At 36.8% G+C, this 14,676-nt stretch overlaps 1 pseudogene; it reads right to left on the bottom strand.

The window, feature by feature from the left end:
* Window positions 1-14,676, bottom strand: part of LOC127424574 (rho guanine nucleotide exchange factor 16-like) — a 31,615-nt pseudogene that overhangs the window by 6,077 nt on the left and 10,862 nt on the right.

Here is a 14,676-nt window from a genome sequence, read left to right as displayed (position 1 = left end):
CCGGTTAACGGTCATGTTGGAACGGAAAAAAGATCGTATTTTGTACTATATCAATAATTGAACCATTTCATCGGCACGAAGCAGAGATGACAGCAGATGAGCAGAGAATGTATGTGACGGATACGTTCACCAAAATATTTTCCAGGACATTTAGGTATTTTTTGTATTTTCCATGACTCTTCCATGACTGGAAAACTGCACTGCAACTTTTGTTATAGATCGCACTGGTACGACTACAGAGTTGGCCAAAGCGTTCTCTGAATATGTGCTGCCGTTTTCTGTTGCTTTGGAGAAACACCAAACTCTCCTAAAGCAGAAAACAAAACAGCGTTTCCCAATATCAGGACTAATTAATTATCAACGCAAGCCCAGAACAGGTGTATCTACTCGCGTACTGTTCTCTACCAAGCAGAGCATTATAAACAGCACTTCAAGAAACAGCAAGAAGTCGGCATGGGTCACCAAAAAAATAAAAGTCCTGCCATGTTGAATATTTCTCCTTGAATATCCTGTTATCCTGATAATGGAAATTAAATGGGTTGTGAATGCCGTGTCATGTTGAATTCATTATCCAAATATTTTCTTCTGGAAAAACTGATTCGAGTCCAGCAATTTGTCTTATGTGTGTCAGAGATATGAACAGCCATCTCCAAATGCATCTCTAGTCAGGATATAACAAGTTCAACTATAACCTGCAAACATGTACCTTGATTTTGCCAAACTCCATCTGTTTCTGGATGGTGTGCATCTGTTCTCTCCATCCTCCGTGCTCCATCATTACAGCTCTTCACCAACTGACAGGAACAAACCATTCAGTTACTGTAAAATCTGACACTGGCTTAGACCAACTGTGAACAACCGTTTCAGTACATGAGTTTGTGTTTCCCTCCAATATTATTCTAGTCTCTTTGAAATGCTCTTTGCCTTTGTGCTGCTAGTAGAGGTGGAACAGGATGGTTGTTGGATGTCTTAGTTGATTAGTGAGGTCGACTATATGTATCGACTAGATTTCTTTGGCTTTTATTCTAGTAATCCCATTTATTTTAGACAACCTACCAAGTCAATTTTGAAAATGTGTGTGCAATGAGGTGATGATGCGACGTATCCGCAGAGCGCAGTGCACCTTACTGATCGCTTTTAAAGCCCACCAGGCAGCAAAGTATTCAGCTGTCTCTTTAGGGGTCTTCTGACAGACAGTTTGTGTATAGATATGCAGAATTAAGGACTAGTCAACATAACACAATACACAACTGAAAAAGGAATATTCCAGTTTCAGTGCAAGTTAAGCTCAATCGACAGCATTTGTGACAATGTTGATTACCACAAAAATGTATTTCGACTCATCCCTCCTTTTCTTTAAAAAAAAAAGCAAAAATCAGAGGCCTGGAGTTGCGAGTTCGAATCCAGGGTGTGCTGAGTGACTCCAGCCAGGTCTCCTAAGCAACCAAATTGGCCCGGTTGCTAGGGAGAGTAGAGTCACATGGGGTAACCTCCTCGTGGTTGCTATAATGTGTGATTCTCGCTCTCGATGGGGCACGTGGTGAGTTGTGCATGGAAGCCGTGGAGAATAGCATGAAGCCTCCACACACGCTATGTCTCCGTGGTAACGCGCTCAACAAGCCACGTGATGTGCGGATTGATGGTCTCAGACGCAGAGGCAACTAAGATTCGTCCTCCACCACCCGGATTGAGGTGAGTCACTATGCCACCACGAGGACTTAGAGCATTCCAATTTGGGAAGAAAAGGAGAGGAAAAGTCCTTAAAAAATCTAGGTTACTGTGAGGCACTTACAATGGAAGTGAATGGTTACAATTTTTGGAGGGTTAAAAGGCAGAAATTTGAATCCTTAAATGTTATAAAAGCACAAATTAATAATTCTGTTAAACTTGTATTATTTGAGCTGTAAAGTTGTTTAAATTGTCATTTTTACAGTCATTTTAGGGTTTTGGGGTTTGTTGACATTACATCAACATGGCAACGAAGTTGTAAAATTGGATATAACTTTACAGAGAAAAGATTAAGTGGTTTTATCACACTAAAATCCTTTTTACACGCATATTGTATATGTCTTGTGGAAATACTCTTGAAAAAATGAGTATGTTAATGTTCAAAAATTGGACCCCATTCACTTCCATTGTAAGTGCCTCACTGCAACTCGATTTTTGCATATATTTAATAAAAAGAGGGAAGAGTCAAAATAAATTTTTGTGGTAATCAACATTATGCCACAAATGCTGTCGATTAAGCTAAACTTGTATTGAACCCGGAACATTCCTTTAAGGCTTCATAACAGAAACAACATTTCTGACATTGTCATTTTCACACAGTGTTTACTGAAATGGTTTATTTCAATTTTAGGTTAGATTATCATAGTTTTAAACATGCAATATTATGTCTTTTTATAATGGATTTTCATAATTTAAGAATGAAAGTCTGGGTTGAGGCTAAAACAGTAAAAAAAAAAAAAAAATTAAAAAAAAAAAAGGCATTTGAAAAGTACCAAAAATAGATGAAGAATGCCTAGTAAAAAGTTCCAATTCAGTTTCAATATGACCTTCATATAACAAAGAGAAAAAGTTGGAATCTTTCGGTTTTAAAAGAAATCAATCCCTGTGACATGAAAGCGCCCAAAGTTAAAGAAACACCCAATTATGTTTTCACTGAGAATGTTGACTGTGCAGTTTTGTTTGTATGCAAAGTGTCTCTGGCATGAGAATGATAAAGCACAGATGAAGCATCAATTACACACCTTGGGCCTCATTCATGAAACATTAGCAAAAAAAAGAATTTGTGCAAATCATTCACAAAATAATTCTTTTGAAAACTTTCACACTGAATTGAACTTAACCATTTACACAAGAATGATTTTAAGAACAATTTCTGCTCGTGTTGCATGCATGAGCCGCCCAACTCAACCAAGCGCTCCAAAATAGCTTCATGTGTTTGTCGAGAAGTGGAAGAGTAAAAGAAATATGAAAATGATTGACAGCATGGTTGGAACTGAACCCTGGACTTCAGGAGTAAGACTTGGCTCTCATGTCATATAGGCAATATAAGCTCAATATAAAGCTCTTGGTAAAGAAGGAATGAGTAGCTTACGTCCATGAGAAGAGGCAGACGAGAAACTCTCTGCATAGGTAAGATGAGGAAGGAGATCATGGGCAGACCACCACACTCTTCACTACTTTCTATCTGCTTCAATGTCTCACGAAACACAGTGTTAGTCACACTAAACAAACAAAACAACATACACTGATAGAGACCGAGGCAGTCGTAAGGAGAATCAAACCACGTGAAGCAAGGTTGTTTGTTTGCCCTGCTGTTTTTCGGATGACTTTGGTTTTATTCTGCTCAAACATTGTTTTACTGCTAATAAATAACATCTTTGGAACAACACTGTGGTGTGACTGTCCTTGCGGCTGTCTTTGCCCATATCACGATCACATTTATCTCATTATTAACTCAACCACCATTTATGCATTCAGCAGAAGCTCATATCCAAAGTGTCTTACAGTGCACACTAGCTGCTTGTGATGTAGCTGAAGTGTGCTCCTACTGGTGCTTACAGTAATTTCTGCAGTGTTCACTGCTGGAAGGTCTCATTGGAGCAGTAGATGATGTACGGCTCAAAGTGTTGAGTAGAATGAGTCTGCTCTATATCACTGATGTCCTGGATAATGGGGTGTCTGTGATGGCGCTTCTCAAGATCCTTGAAAAACCTACGAAACATCAGATATATAGAGTATGTACGAGTTATTTTACAGTAAATTTTGTAAATCACGTCAGATTCAACTTTCAAAAATAAAATTAAAACGTAAAATTAGTATTAAAACTAATTTTTGCCATCATAAAAAACACAAAATACGGTTATAAATGTGTTATTTTACACTAATTATCGGAGTTATTTATAACAACAATACTACACATCATTTATACATATTTATAAACCAATGACTCTGGGATTACCCATTATTATACAGCTCTCTGGAAAACTTGATTGTGATTGGTCTACCCTTAACCGACAATGTAAGAAACCCACGTTTCCATGAGATTTGAAATCATCGGATATTCTCTGCTTTTGACATCAAAATGTAAACAGACATGCGCACAACACTTGCGCACACTGGACAAGCCGGTGTTGTGCCAAAATCTGACTGCCCCACAGATTCTTACTCCCTGCTACCTGACTGGCCCTTTTCCCTAAAGCCCACCCCTACACCCAACCCTAACCTTAATGCTCCCTACCCCTAAACATAAGAACACTAGGGAGTCAAAATTCGGCACTACATTGGTAAGAACAGGCATGAAATCAAGGTAATGGGCAAAAATCTACGTGTGCCGATTGGTTTCTGCTTAAACCATTTATGACCTGTATGTAGGGCTGTCATGATTATGAAATTTGGCTCACGTTTTTACTTGTCAAATAAATAATTGCGATTTTGACAATTAATTGTCTGTTTTAGGGCTTTCATGATTATGACGATTAATTTTTATAAAAATTGTCATACCTCTTAAGGTGCATGTGTACTTCATACACCTGAAGAAGTCATTTATTCATATTTAACTTGGAATCATAATAAAATAGGGATATGATTTCTTTTAAGGCTTTAAAAATTATGAATGGCATGAAAAATATTAATTTAAATATCAAAAATATCAATCTTTTTTGGTAAAATTTACTCTTGGTCCAGTTTACATTTACACCATTGTTATTAATATTAATTATAACATTTGCCATTACGCAATCATTAAATTAAAGTGAAACCAGAGTGATTTCCGCAGACAAGTGCATCAGCGCTTCAAGCCTGGTCCGGACTGGTTCAGAAGTGTGCCGCTCAGTGTAAAATGTAATTGGAATTTGAAGTGCACAATAATATCAGTTATCTTAACCACGGTTAGATCAAACAACCACGATCTGACGATCATTCAATAATCACGACAGTCCTACCTGTAAGTTGAATTTTTTAGGTGTTAGTACTGGTGCTAGTGAACTGTCACAAATGAAAACTTATTATCACACAGTGTAGTTGAAATTGGCTGGTTCTTTTTTAAATGTATTATTATTTTTTTGGTTTACAACTGCAGTTTACTACTACTATGACAATTTCGATACAATGTCATATTTTTATACTATAATCTAATAATTAAATAAAATTCAATTCAAAATCAGTATTTCTTGCCCATTTTAATTTCTTACCTAAAAGTTTTTATTATATATTTTTTTATTAAATTCTGAAAACATGACACATTTTATGAAATGTGTGAAAAATATTTTGTTTCCAAACGTTTTCCATCAAGTTAGCTAAAAGGCTACATGGTACTTTCAAATAAATTGTTGATTTTGTAAAGCATCTGACAGGTACCACACCAGCAGGGGGCAGAAAAGCATCATGTGATGGGACTTTGCTGCTCCCCATCCTGTTTGTGTTGTTGTTGTTGTTGTTTGAGGACACTCTGTCAAACACTTTACAATAAAAGTAAATTATTATGCATGCAGCTTTTATGAGCTCATTTTAATTGACAGAGTACATGGAATACTGTCTGTACTTTCATTTCATTAAAATGCATTTGTCATACTGCAGGATCTTTGAAGGCAAAAAGGTGAGAAAAAAAAATGGAAAACATAATGGCGAATAAACTGAGGACTAGTTACAGGACCTAAGATATGCTACAGCATCAAAACCACTGACAGGTGAAGTGAATAACATTTATTATCTCATTACAATGGCACCTGTCAAGGGGTGGGATATATTAGGCAGCAAGTGAACAGTCAGTTCTTGAATTTCATGTGTTGGGAGCAGGAAAAATGGGCGAGCGTAAAAATCTGAGCGACTTTGACAATGGCTAAATTGTGATGGCTAGACGAATGGGTCAGAGCATCTCCAAAACGGCAGGTCTTGTGGGGTGTTCCCAGTATGCAGTACCTACCAAAAGTGGTACAAGGAAGGACAACCGGTGAACCGATGACAGGGTCATGGGCGCCCAAGGCTCACTGATGCGTGTGGGGAGCAAAGGCTAGCCCGTCTGGTCCAGTCCCACAGAAGAGCTACTATTGCACAAATTAATTGCTGGAAAACTTAATGCTGGCCATGATAGAAAGGTGTTAGAACACACAGTTCATCGCAGCTTGCTGCGTATGGGGCTGCATAGCCGCAGGCCAGTCAGAGTGCCCATGCTGACCCCTGTCCACCGCCGAAAGTGCCTACAATTGGCACGTGAGCGTCAGAACTGGACCATGGAGCAATGGAACAAAGTGGCCTGGTCTGATGAATCATGTTTTCTGTTAGATCATGTGGATGGCCAGATGCATGTGCGTTGTTTACCTGGGGAAGAGATGACAGCTGGATGCACCATGGGAAGAAGGCAGGCCGACAGAGGCAGTGTGATGCTCTGGGCAATGTTCTGCTGGGAAACCTTGGATCCTGGCATTCATGTGGATGTTACTTTGACACATATGATACTTTGATTCACGCATACACAGTTTCTGGGAAAAAGGTCTAAAGTTTCATTGTAAATGTGTGAAAGACCCCGTTTTGAGAAACAAGAATCCAGGCTGCGGCAGGCTGCTCAACCATTTCAACCAGCTTGTTTAAACATGTCCATCGCTGCAGATATTGCAATCATGCCTGCTGGAAACCTGTCAAATGCATTCACAATCCTACATCCAGCTCTTGGAACCCACATTAAACCTGGCTCAGAAAGGTGCTGAACCAGTAAATCTGCCATTAAATGATACAGTATAACAAAGTATAGTTGTGTATTTACAGGTGCAATCAAACCATGAAAATCTGGTACATATTTCGTCCATATCAAACAATTATTTAGATATTCCATCCGAAAGTAGAAGAAACAAATAATACATGCTACATACCAAAAATCTGCACATTTTATATCTGTATAGAGATAATATTAAGAATGTGTACTCAGCTTTCTGAGATTAAAAGACAGAAATCATGTGTTTAACAGTATGGCAGTGCTTGTGAGGACATCTTACAAAAAGAAGACAGACTAGTTCTGAGTACCTGAGGCAGGACACAGAATAGTACAGTTGTATCATTGGGAAAGCCTTTACATTGAGTCTAGAACAATGTCATTAAAGAACTAGGATTTACACACTGCTATACTGCTTCGTATGTGCTTTAGAAGACCTAAAACCCTCATAACTAATGGACACTCCAGCATGGACTTAAAGGCCTCCCAAATTGTGATAGATGTTTAGCATGGTTTAGATAGTTAGCATGTTATTTAGCTAGTTAGTGGTGTTCTTTGGTTAGCTAGTTATTTTGTGGTTGGTTAGTTGGGTGGTTGGTTGGTTGGTTGGCTTGTTAGTGGATGGTGGTTAGTTAGCTTGTTATTGGTTGGTTGGCAAGTTATTGGTTGGTTGTTAGTTGGTAATTGGTTAGTTAGTGGTTGGATAGCTAGATTGGTGGTTGACTGGTTAGTTATTGGTTAGGTGGTAAGTTGGTTAGTTGGCTGGTTGTTAGTTGGTTGGTTGGTGGTTTGTTAGGTAGTTTGTGGTTGGTTAGCTAATTTGTTAGTGGTTGGATGGTTGGTTGGTGTTTCATTGGTTAGTTAGCCAATTAGTGGTCGTTTTGTTAGCTGGTTAGTTAGTGGTTGGTTGGTTGGTTTGTTTTTAGTTGGTTAAGCCTTGTTTATTTAGAGGCGGTTTACACGACAACATTTTCAACTAAAAACGGAAAACTTTGTATGCGTTTTGGCTGTTCATTTACACGACAATGGCGTTTTGGGGCCCAAAAACGCAAACTTTTGAAAACGGGTTTCAAAGTGCAAGTTTTTGAAAACGATGCCATTATCATCTCCGTGTAAACATACAAAAACGCGAATTTGTGAAAACGATGACGTCATGTGCACGCATATTACGTGTTATATAAAGAATGATGGATTGATAGGCATCAATTTGAGATGTATAATTATCAATATGAATACTGGTGTCTGTGCAAATAACAATAATCAACAATTTATTCATTTGGAGTGTTTTGTATGGAATGTGAAAATTGTACAGTAGGCAGAACCTGCAATTTGAAAATCTTGAAATTAATGTATGGATTCAGATGGGAAAAATGTATTTGTATTTTAAATGTTATTTATTTACTTAATTTTATTTGATGTACCTTTACCCTGCAATTCATTCACCTACCACTTATATAGCCTATAGACAGAGATGTGATGCCATGTACAATATTCAATTATATGCTTAGAATATGAAAAAATGAGGCAGTGAAATTGCATGTTAGATCCAATGTACACAAGACCTCCCTCTCCGTCAGAAGATATCCATATATCAGAGTTCTGTCTGATATCCAAAACCAGTCAACATCAACAGCTTGTTATGTGAACTTACTCTCCTACCAGCCCAAGAGTCAGCAGGGGAATACAGAAGGCAGGAGACAAAGTGATGGTAAAAATGAGCAGAGTTTATTGAATAATCTTGAGAGTTCAGTCTATAGGCATGCGCGCGAGTACTTCAAAACAATGCGCAAGACATTCAAAACTACAATGGCGGACTACAGGCCTGTGTTTGTGCTGCTCAAGATTTTGAGTTTATTGACGCTTCTCCAGCAAAGTAATTGTAGAAATAAAGCAACCTCATCGTCCGTCCAGACAAAATTGCTTGATGCTTTCTCCATCTTCATTGTTTTATATTCACCGCTCTGTGGAAGAATGCTGATGTGCGCAGGCACGTAGTGTTTCTTTACAAAGTGACATCACCAACTACTGGCCTGGCATGCATAATACAGTGTTTTTAGTCATTTTCGCGGTGAACGGGGATCGTTTTGACAACGTTGTCGTCTGTACGCAAAACTTTTCAAAAACGCAAAGGAAAAACGTTTCCATTTTTTAGTACATCGCTGTCGTGTAAACGTACCATTAGACTAACTTTTGAATGGCTGGTCGGCTGGTTAGTTAGCTGTTGGTTGGTTGGTTGTTTTTTTTTAATTATTGGTTGGTTGTTTGGTTGGTTGGTTAGTGATTGGTTAGCTAGTTAATTAGTTAATTAGATCTACTAACAGCTTTAATTAATGATTTAGTGTATTTTAATTTTTTTTTTGTAAAATAAGTGTTACATTTCTGCAATACAATTTATCGGACACACTGCTCTAGATATTAGCATCACCTTTGACCATTGAAAACCCATATTGGTTGGCCAATCCTACCAACTTCTGAAAACTCCTTTAAAATATGTTTTCCAAACTTCATAAAATCATTTCAAGGGCTATCTTTAGTGATAGACTAATATGTCAGCCAGGCCAATGAATCTGTAGATATTTGGCCATTTTTAGATTAGCGGCATCGTCTGATAACTGTGATGTCAGCATGAGTATTGCCAACTGAAAAACACAGATCAGTCGACCATTAGCCATCATATCATGATCTATATTCAATTTCAAGAACTTTAGAGGATGTTAGTTTAGTACCGTTTGCTGACGTCCAGGATGACAGATATGTTGGAGAAGAGATGATGGTGTTCAGTTGCATTCATGGTCTTCCTCAAAGCCGCACTGTCTTTAAAATGACGCACCAGGATGCTCAGATTGTGCTGGTAGGAATATTCTGACGTAAGGATTTCAAAGATGGCCTGCAAAAATACAAAGATTTGATTTGTAAGGTTACAAGCAGTTGTAAAGATCTCTATACATCAGATAAAAGAATTGGACTTAAATGTTTCCTTTAAAATAAGAGTCTTCAACTGTGCATTTTTAGTAGAGGTCGACCGATAGTGGATTTTGCAGATATCGAGATCTAAGGTGGTGAGAGGCCGAGAACCGATTAATTGGCTGAAAGTTTTCAAAATCGATTTATAGAATAATTAGAATATTTTTTTTTTTTAAAAGCATTTTAACATAAGGCTGCAACATAACAAAATGTGAAAATGAAGGGGTCTGAATGCTTTATGAATGCACTGTAAGTATAATACATTTACTACTGACTTATTATTATTATTATTATTAGTAGTAGTAGTAGTAGTAGTGAATATTACATAACTTTACAGTAGTGATATATTTCTGTCATACTTTTTTCCTATACATGTACCTTTAATTTTGATGGAGCTTTCATTTTGGAGTGTTTCTGTGTTGTTTTGACCAAGGAGCTCTGACATTTTGACAGCAGATTCCCACTCTGGAAAAGCCGGTCGCTACGTGACTCAAAGTGATTATTAAACCGCAAAAGGCTGCTTTTTAATTAAATAAGTATGTGCTCTGTATGTGCCTCACGCTACAATGTGAATTTGCAGTTTGTTTACTGTCATCTGCTACAAACAGAGCGTACGATGCTCATGATGGTGTTTTCCCTGTATGAGCCTTGGAGGAGCCTTAAAAGGTATGAGCAGCTGGTGTCAGCACAACACTGTCTCCACATATTCACAAGCACTCACATTTGAATTACATGCAAACTATACAGTATATTTATCTCATTAAATCGCAGGTTTTGCGGGTAAATAATCTCATTAGGACATACAAATTAAAAATCATTAGAAATCTTTTGATCTGAAGGCATATGCTTAAATGTTTGAAATTAGTTTTGTAGACAAAAATATAATTGTTTCACCATATTAATTTATTTCATTATAAAACTAAAACGTTATTTAAAAAAAAAGTTTTTGAAATTGATGACTTGGACCAAATAATAAAGAAAAGCAGCCAATAAGTGCCCAACATAGATGGGAACTCCTTCAATACTGTTTAAAAATGCATCCCAGGGTGATACCTCAAGAAGTTGGTTGAGAAAATGTCAAGAGTACATGTCTGAAAATTCTAGGCAAAGGGTGACTACTTTGAAAATGCTAAAATATAATTTTGGATTTTGTTTAGTCACAACATAATTCCTATAGTTCCATTTATGTTATTCCATAGTTTTGATGACTTTACTATTATTCTAAAATGTGAAGAAAAAAAATTATAATAAAGAATGAGTTTAAAAACTTTTGACCGATAGTGTAACTTGAATTTGTGGGCTGAATGTTTACGTAATGACAGTCGCACGTCAGATGGTATCGTTTTTTGGTGTCTGAGCATTTTTACGAGTACAAGCACCAGTACATGAGCATTGTTGGGTATGTTACTCTAAAAAGTAATTAATTACTAACTACATGTTCTACAGTGTAATTAGATTACTGTACTAATTACTCTGTCTGAAAAGTAATTGCATTAGTTATTACTAATTACTTTCTAAAACCCTTATCAACCTCGACATGAAACTGTGCTTTTAATTCTTTCAAATCATATAAAATCAAACAAATTATTCATGAACTGGCCAAAGAATTTAAGGGGGTAGCGTTAAATAAGAAATCTATTTTAAAACTAGATGTTAAATTTCTATTTTAAATTCACTATTGTTTGTATAGAATTGTTCTATATTTTTTTCAAAAATTATGACTGTCCCATATTTGTGGTGTCATTTCAAGTCAACAAAAGTGTCCGTAAAGAGCATGCTTAAGATAAAATATGACGTGATGTTAGATTTTATTTATTTTTTTTTTAAAGCATGAAAATATTGCTTAATTGTGTGCATTCAGGATTCGACCATGTTATTTCAAACGTAAAAAAAAAGTCATTTCCATGAGCCTCATTTCCAGCATAGAATTCTATTAAACACAATACAGGATTTGAAATGTGCTGCAAATTACACTGTGGAGGGAATTTAATGACCTTCAGTAAAAAAGACAAAAATGACTAAATCTCCTGTGATGCATGTACATGCACTGTTGGACATTGCAAGTAGACAAATAAAAAAAACTAGTGAGAGTGTGAATTTTTTTTTTTACTGGATTTTACTTGCTGAAATAGCCCCAAAATGAAGAAACATACCATACCATATATAAAAAGGTAATGTGGACATTAACAGAAAACATGTTTGGTTAGTGATGTTAAAGTGAGGCATACCACTAAATAAAAAATTATCCAATGAAAAGACTCACTTCTTGTCTTTTGCATTCTTCAGGGGAGATGATGTCCAAAATGCCCATTTCCTTTACCTATGTTAAGAATGAAATATGATAAAACAGTCAAAGAGATAATTAAAAACTAGTATGAAACCAGGAGCAACACTCCATTACAAATATGTGCTTAATCTGTCCATGCACTCAGTACTAACACAGTATTTGAGATTAAGGTAAAAAAAAAAAAAAAAAAAAAAAGTAGCAATAACAATAAAGCAATACTCGTCCTTTCTGTAATTTAGACTTGGAGTTTGGAGTTTGAATTTGCTTACAGGAAAAAAAAAAATCATGACCACAAGCTATCATCTCTTTAAAAACGTTTTCAAAATAGCCGGTCACTGGTCTACAGTGAGTTAGTGTTCAACAGCACCTGATAGCTCACCTGTGGAAGTTTACTCCACGTCATGTACACTGCCCTGTAGTTCTTCACCACAATGCCCTGGTCCTCCTCCGGGGGTTCGGTCAGTGTGAACTCGTCCTCCTCTGGACTCAAGTTACTGGAGTTCAGACCTCGCTCCTTGATCTCCTGGTAGAACCGTGGCTCTGGATGAAGAAGGTGTGCGACACAAGACAATAAGCATGACACTGGGCCTATTTCATAAAATGACTCAAAAAGATGCAGAGTAAAATTATTTCATTTGATCTTAGATAGTTTTTTTTTTTACAGCAGATACCAATATTTAGAGAAAACAGTAGCTGAAGGCCAATATAATACCCATATATACAGTATTAAACAAGATGAATACTTATTTTACACAATATTTACAATTCGCTGAAAGTACTGAAGCCAGAAAAACATGCATTATTTATTGACGACGCTTTCTATAAAATCTGAAACTAACACAAAGGGGCTGTTCACACCAGACGTTTTAACCATTGCAAAGCATCTCACTGCAATTTCAGTGTCTCATACCATGAGCGCAGTGTTTTTAAGACACTGTGTCAAGTTGAAAAATCTTTGAGACACCTAAATTCCATTTGTTGTGCTGCATCTAGTGCTTTGTGTGAACGGCCCCTAACAATTCTGTTAATGAAGGAAGAGGTATCAACCAAAGCAGATAATCTCAAAATGGTCAAATATCGGTCAACAAATTAGTCAAATAAGATTCACAGTATTTCTGACATACATAACATAACTGATCATTTCAAATATCGTAAAAAATGTACTGTTAAAAATAGCTTCATAATATTAGGAATTCAGCAATGCAGGATTATATCTTATGTGTCTCTATACTTTCAGCAGATAGAAGTGCTTTTAGGTGTTACAGGACACGCAAGATGAACAAAATGATTAAGGAACAACAGTGAAGAACAAACCATCTTTAAATGATCCTGCATGCTTCCTGTTCCTTGTCCTGCCCAATGTTGTCTGTGAGAGGAAAAAAAAAAAAAAAAAAAAAAAAAACATATACACAACACACATATATATATAGAGACAAGAAGAGATTTGGGAGAATTTGCTCTTATACCTGTAGGCTGTGTTGATGAGTGTGTGGAGACTTTTGTGAGAAGAATGGATGCAATCAAGTATCCCCTAAATTTATAAAATCTCTTTTGATAGCTTGTTTCATGCCAACATATATTTTAAGTATTTATGTAAAACCATTTTGTTAAGCCAAAAAAACAAACAAATACAACATAAGACTAAAGGCCAAAGTATACTGTTGTCTGTGTTGCTGATCTGAACGTGCACAGTATGCGTGACGCAAATGTAGTCATCACAGTCTGTGTATTGTCGGCGCATGCGCCTAACACTGACTGTCCTAAAAGATTCTCAACGCAATTGTAGTGTGCATGTGTCAAACCTGCTCATATTTGCCTGCTGTCATAAGAGAATACTCTGAAAGGTTAAGCACTCGACCGTGTGCAAGGCGAATCGGAAGGCAGAAAAACAAAGTATACCTGAGCCTTAAGGATATTAAATATTTAAACATTTGTGATCATGAAACAATATCCAACTTCAAAATAGTAAAGATGAAACATGGAGGAACGTTTTCATTCTAGAAAGCATTTGATTGGACAAAACTATGTAGTGCAAGATGAGTCATCTTTTTGGTCTGTTTTACAGGAAGAGAAAGACTGTAAATATTAATTGCGTTTACCTGCTAAAAGCACATTTTATTTGGGAGTGCACACAGATCAAGTTTCCATCCACTTTCTGAACTGTTCTGTTATCGACAAATTGAAAATGCATACATTTTTTTGGCGAAATTTGCACCTCCTGCTCGTTTCCATCCAATTGGCCTTTTACAGAAAAAATGGTGTTATGTGACGACATCATCCTTACAAATAAACACATTTTTGGCATAAGTTTAAGTATATCCCAAAAGAAATCTGCCCTTGAGACGTTTCCATACAGAATTTTGTGTGTATTGCATATTCTATACCTTTTTTGCATTCCAGATGTCCCCAAAGCAATGTGAAAATGGAGAGAGTATTGAGACACTTCATTGAAATTGGCCAGATTACTGCCATTTTAATGTCATAAATATTGCAATGTTAGGAAATATCAGAAGACAACGTGGAAATGGAGCAGTTGCTCGACTGATAGGACTGCAAGTAAGTGCCCTTATGTGACGAAGGCTATGGGTCTGGGAGAGACCACGCAGTAGGGCATTCTGGGAGGTTGTGGTGGAAAGATATTTTACAGAAAGTCTCTGGCTGCAACATTTTAGGATGTCACATTTGAGGGCAAAGTTTGAGATGCTTTGCCAAT

Source organism: Myxocyprinus asiaticus, chromosome 33 (assembly GCF_019703515.2).
Source record: "Myxocyprinus asiaticus isolate MX2 ecotype Aquarium Trade chromosome 33, UBuf_Myxa_2, whole genome shotgun sequence".
Taxonomy (NCBI): domain Eukaryota; kingdom Metazoa; phylum Chordata; class Actinopteri; order Cypriniformes; family Catostomidae; genus Myxocyprinus; species Myxocyprinus asiaticus.
This window is presented reverse-complemented; position numbering and strand designations above follow the sequence as displayed.